A 5908-nucleotide genomic window follows, 5' to 3' on the forward strand; every position below is an offset into this window, starting at 1 on the left:
TGACCAGAGGGAGGCGTTTCTTTGCGGATGAGCTTTAACTCATAGCAGGCGCTGCCATGTTGGACTCTCAGGGGAGGAAGGGCGTGCGGCGGCGGACTACAGGAGCTCTAATTAATCCAGATTACTGATCAAACTGATTTATCAGCTCTGCCCCTCCCATCTCCACCGACCTTCCCTCTAACGGTCTTCCTGCCCCCCCCCCCGCTCCCCCATCTCCTCCTCACTTCCTCATTTCTGCATACTGACAGTTTCTTCCTGCATGTCAAACTCTGACCAACCTCCCCTTTAACGCCCGCCTTCACCAGGTTTCTGTCCCTGCTGTTACAGTCATGCTTGCCTGCTCTTCACCCCCCCTGCATCCTTATTCTCCCACTTCTCCTCCTCCTCTCTAACTTCTTCATTCAACACTTCTGTTTGTTTTTGCACCACACTGCAAATATGCCACAGTCAGGTGGGAAACAGGCGATTAAGGGTTTATTTCTTAATTTAACTTGGCAGCTGAAGCCCCACAGTTTCAGTCATGAGTTGCTGAAGGGGGCGGGAGCGCCGGTGTCATGACCTCTTTGAAGCCAGGCAGCGGACGGCGCCACTGGTGCGTCGCGCATAAAAACGCCATCGTTCAGAGCTGGGACTTGATCCAGTGTAGTTTCTCGAGTGTTGCCAGAAAGGACTGCAGGTATGTGATGATGTCGTTAGTCGTTACTTTCTAATTAAAAAAAAAACAAACTGGAAAAAGAGTGTTACTCCCTAAAGAAAAAAAGTAATGTTGTGGTCATCTTGGATTCAAGTTTCAAGTCAACAAATTTGTCAAATGTGAAGTTTCCAACTTGTCTGCATGGTCTGAGTTCGCTGGTCCGACTGAAATCATCCAAAACTGATCTGTCCCAACGCCATCAGACATAACTAGACGATTCAGCTGGGAACAGATCCTGAACAAATCCGCCCCAAACTGGCCCGGTTTTTAACATGGAAGTCAACGTGTGAGTGATACTTTGATACTTTACCCAAAAGTTGTTTTTTTATTGCCCTTCAAGTCATCACAATTGTACTGACTTATGGGATTGAAATTGAGAATTTAACAGTTCTTTTCTCACAATCCTCTTCTATCAGACCTCGATTTCATAACTGTTGAATTTCTGCTCCTGGACTACGCGCCACTCGTCGGACATGTCTTTACGAGGTGTGATGATGAGGTTGTCTCTAAATTTCAGGAAGGAACTCCGCCTGAACTCAATACCATGTCTCACTACAACAGAAGAATTAGACTTCCAACACCAGGCAACTAAAGCAAGAGGTACGAAACCTAGAAAGAATACGGCGCTCCATCAAGCACGCGTTTAACCTGGCAGAAAAGTCTTACATCGTATAAGAAGGCCCTCAGTAACGCCAGAGCCGCCTGTTATTCATCACCGCCAGAGGAAAGTAAAAACAGTCCCAGGTTTCTTTTGGGCACGCGAGCCAAAGGAACAGTCCTGTCTTCAGCTCTCAGCGGTGACGACTCCATGAGCTTCCTTGATGACAGCATATCAGCTGTTAGGGCTCAAATTAATCAGCTCCGTCCCTCCACAGTTTCTAATTTACCTGTAAACTCAGTAAACATAGAACCTGCTGTCAAACCAGACGTTTATTTAGACCACTTTTATCAAATTGACAATACAGAACTTCATTCAATGATGACCTCACCAAAACCTTCAACCTGTCTCTTAGGGTGCGTTCCCACGAGCACTCGTCCATCTTTATCCACAGCGTCCTCCTGTGTCAATCATCCATCAACCTGAACTTCTTCCTGGAGGCGTCTGTGCTCTCTCGCCGTAGACGCTGGGTTGATCGCTTCCTGTCCTGGACCAACTACTCGCTCGCCCTGGCCATGTGTCTCTCTCCCCTCTCTCCTCCCCCACCCCCATGTCTCTCCTTCTCCCGCTCAAGCCCGACCGGTCGAGGCAGATGGCCGCCCACTCTGAGCCCGGTTCTGCCTGAGGTTTCTTCCTGTTAAAAGGGAGTTTTTTTTCTCGTCATCACCGAGTGCTCGCTCACGTGGGAACGTTGGGTCTCTTTCATCTGAGTGTAAGAGGAAGGTTCTAGACCTGCTCTGTGTAAAGTGACTTGAGAGGGCTTTTGTTGTGATTTGGTGCCACATAAAGATTGATTGATTGATTGATTGATTGATTAATTGAGTGAAATAAGAAAGAAAGAAACAAAGTGCCATGTAGATTTAACTTAAAGCTAATGAATCTAGTCGTCTAAAAACAACAAAACTCTCCCGGTCATCCCGCGTCTTCTTTCTACAGCCGTTAGTTTACACAAACACACTCCAACCACAACACTTGTGGTGCGCCGCCACTGTGAGAAGTGCGAGCGAGCTGCTTCAACTGAATGCTCCAGCTGCTTGCGCTCGGCTCTACCGTGAATGAGCATCCGGTAGCTTTCATTTTCTTACATGATGGTACATGAATTAAACTACAAAAAGATCCTCTGCCCTTGTTTGGAATGATTAAAGACCGCAGTGGTGGTTCGCTTCCACGCTGCCAGCTCTACTTCTTCATGTTCTGAGCAACCATCCATAACCTCGCGCCTTCATACCTGTCAGACCTTCTCCACACCAACATTCCCACCCGGTCTCTCAGGTCTTCCTCCTCCATCAGCCTCAATGTCCCCTCCTTCCGTCTGACCTCCATGGGGGCTAGAGCCTTCAGTTGCTCTGCCCCTCGCCTCTGGAACTCCCTCCCTCCTGACATCAGAAACATTGACTCCATTGACACCTTCAAAAATCATCTCAAAACTCACCTTTTTTGACAGGCGTATGGCTGAATGCCCTCTCCTGTGCTCTCCTAGGGACTTCTGTTGTTGTTCTTTTAAATCGTGCATGTTTTATTTTATTTATTTATCTATTTTAAACTGTTGTACGGCGACCTTGAGTGCCTTGAAAGGCGCCTTATAAATAAAATGTATTATTATTATTATTATTAACTGTCCTCTGGCCAACTTCCTCCACAAAGCTCTTGTTATTAAGCGACACGTGTGAGTGTCCGCCAGCTCCTTGTTAGCCACTCCTCTTCTTTCAGCTATCGGGACTCACGCCTGGCATATTACACTCTCCGTCTTGTGCCTGTATGATGACTTTTGCCTGGGTCTGTTTGATTTTTTTGGCCTGACCCAGAGCCAGCAGCCAGAGGGGACCGGGGGAGTGGCGGATGCTGAGGAGGGAGTAAAATGAGCAGTAATGTGAAGTATGCGGAGGAGAAGAGAGGCCGGACCTCCTTTCCTGAATATCTGAGCCAGAAAGAGCTGAGTCGTCAACTCCTCCTCCACAGTCTCATCAGCATCTCAAGGATGCCTTGATGTTAAAGACAAAAATGCCACCGTGAGCGAAGGGAATTTCCATCTGACGTAAAAAAAACCTCCTGATAAACGCCTACATGAGCTCCTGCTCAGCTCTGAGCAGCTGAAGAAGATGAACCAGATTAGCGCTGGACTGTGAAGCCAGCAGATGGACTAAACCGCAGGTGAAGCATAAATCTGCAGGTTTGAACCTGATAGTCCCACAAACGTAAATAATTTCCCTCAAATGCAGCAACAGTTTTTACATTTGCACGAAGGAATCCACTCTCAGAGTCGTAACAACTTCCCACAACACAATAAATCACTACTTTCTTCTAAATCTGCAGTTTACACACGTTGCTAACGACATTTTCCACTCTTTGTCTTTGGTGTTTTGGTTTTTTTCATGCGATCGACTCAAAGACAATCACAGTTCCCGTCGTCATCTCAGTCTGAAACACACTGTCCAGCTCGGTGAAACATGGAGCCCCTTCAAAGCGCCGGTATCGGCGCCGGCCGATAATCTCGACGATCCAGAACCAGAGCGACCGCCGTCTTATCTCAAGTCAATGTTTGAGACTTCGGTGGTGAGAAACGGTTTCATATCGTTTCAAACGTTGACCAACGACAAACTTCACCTCTGCTCTCAAGAATTTGAGCAAGCAGATCAACAGAGGGACGAGGCCGAGGTCGGGCACGCCACCGACCCTCAGAGACGCCAAGCCTCGCTTCCCGTGGTAGAAGTGAACTCTACCTCACTACTTCTGAAGGTCCCACGAAAAGAAAAGTCCTTGTTGAGTTAATTGTCTGTTTACTACTTGATGGATGCCGGAGAAATGCTGGCGGAAAAACTACGTTTGACTCGTCCTGCATTCCGTGGTCATTCTGCATCCAATGAAAATGCTTTCTTCAGTTTTTAGGCCCCTCCCCCTTCAGTCATGCGATGCACTCAGTAAAACATCGTTGAAGAAGCAGCCGTTAAAGAGAAATGACTTGTTTCACCACCTTATTATCTGCTCAGTCCGATAAGGTTTGGAGCGCCTGAAAGGCTGCACGACTACATGATTTACTCACAGGCATCAGCTGAGCGCGAAACAGGAAGTGGGAAGGAAGGAAGACGAGTTTAATCCAGTTTATTTGAAATGATTGGGCTGTTGGTGTGAATGGTGTCAAAGTCCACTTTTAGCCTTTAAGGGGTACAAGTAGATTCAGTTATTGTGCTGCCAGCCGCATGTTACTGGTGTGTGTGTGTGTGTGCGCGCACACGCATGCCGTGAATTTGGTGGTTGGAGGTGTTAAAAGCTTCTGACAGGAGGAGCAGGAGGGTGAAGGAGAGCTGGAGCCTCATTCCCCATAAATCTGGCCCCCTTCCTCTCCACCTGCCACCCCCCCGCTGTGTGTCACTGCATGCTGCATGCCTGTCGTGCTCTCCGCATGGTGCCAGAGACAAATCTAGCTGGAAATGCTGTCATGCCGTGGGGTGCAATTCCAGCGCTGCATTATTTTCCGTCCACACATTCCTCGAAGCGATGCTAGAAAGCGGCTGTCATGGAAAGTGAGCTGCGGACATTCTGACATTTGCACCCTCAGAGAAATACACACAAGACCTGCGCTGGCATTTATTGCATCATTTTGTTTGGGTGTGTTTTCTCAGAATGTGAGAATGTCCGACCCTCTGAGGGCGATCGTCTCTCTTTAAGTCTCTAAGCTCGCTGGTGTGCTCTGATGGGGGAGTTGTGATCGCATTAACCTCTGATCCTGGGAACAACTCGGACTCGTCGGCGTGCTCAAGACAGCGCTGTATTAACGGTTTACCACCTGTGTCCTCAAACATGGATTCATTTTGTAACGCCCTGCGGGTGACGGGACACCCAGCCTGGCAACCACTGATGAAAATAGCATCAAAGTCGTCTGACGTAGCCAGATGTTCCTCCGGCATGCGAGAGGAGCGGCTGCACACGTCCTCAGACAAACACTCGAGTCGGTGTTGTATTTCTGTAACCAATCATAATCGTTGTGGGTGGTGCGAAGGCCAGGATGCAAACTTTGTGTGTTCCTATCACTTAGAGATCTTTAAGAAGGTTGCCACTAGCTTACTAGCTCAGAGTTTGCTGGTGAGGATGCAGATAGTGGAGATGGAATTGGCTGCTAGCAAGCTCAGACTAGCCTGACATCATCAAACCGAAGTTTTCGTGGATATTCGTAGCTACGAGCCAAACACTCAGCTGAGCCTCAGCAGCTCGCTCCAGAAAACCCACCCCCTTCCCAGCTCCTCCCTCTGCCTCTTTGCTCTTTAATAAGCACTCATGGGACACGAACGGTTGTTGTTGGGTTTGAATGTATTTTGTATAATTTCACAAGTGTAGAACTGTCAAATATTTGAACAACACTTTCACATCTTATTTCTGATCATTTTGCTGTCACAAACATCCTGTGTTACTGGCCCTTTAAGAGGTCGAGTTAGCCATTTGACATGTCTGAGGAAGTGAACGACAAGTACACACACACACACACACACACACACACACTACCAATTAAGGAGCCGATAACTCGGTTTCTGCGATAGAGACAAACGCTGCAGGTTTTTTTT

General features: G+C 47.8%; 1 long non-coding RNA gene across 3 annotated transcripts; it reads left to right on the top strand.

Annotated features, from left to right (window-relative positions):
- Positions 1-227: 227 nt before the first annotated feature.
- LOC147268594 (uncharacterized) lies at positions 228-2949 on the top strand. Of its 3 annotated transcripts, XR_015112324.1 has the most exons (4): positions 228-676; positions 898-980; positions 1212-1294; positions 1708-2949. It is a non-coding gene; the product is annotated as an uncharacterized LOC147268594 (long non-coding RNA). The 3 variants fall into 3 exon arrangements; XR_015112323.1 differs by having other exon boundaries at positions 228-980; XR_015112325.1 differs by lacking the exon at positions 898-980.
- Positions 2950-5908: the final 2959 nt, after the last annotated feature.

Source organism: Aulostomus chinensis, chromosome 3 (assembly GCF_037954235.1).
Source record: "Aulostomus chinensis isolate RoL2024-O1b breed Wild chromosome 3, RoL_Achi_v1.0, whole genome shotgun sequence".
Classification (NCBI taxonomy): domain Eukaryota; kingdom Metazoa; phylum Chordata; class Actinopteri; order Syngnathiformes; family Aulostomidae; genus Aulostomus; species Aulostomus chinensis.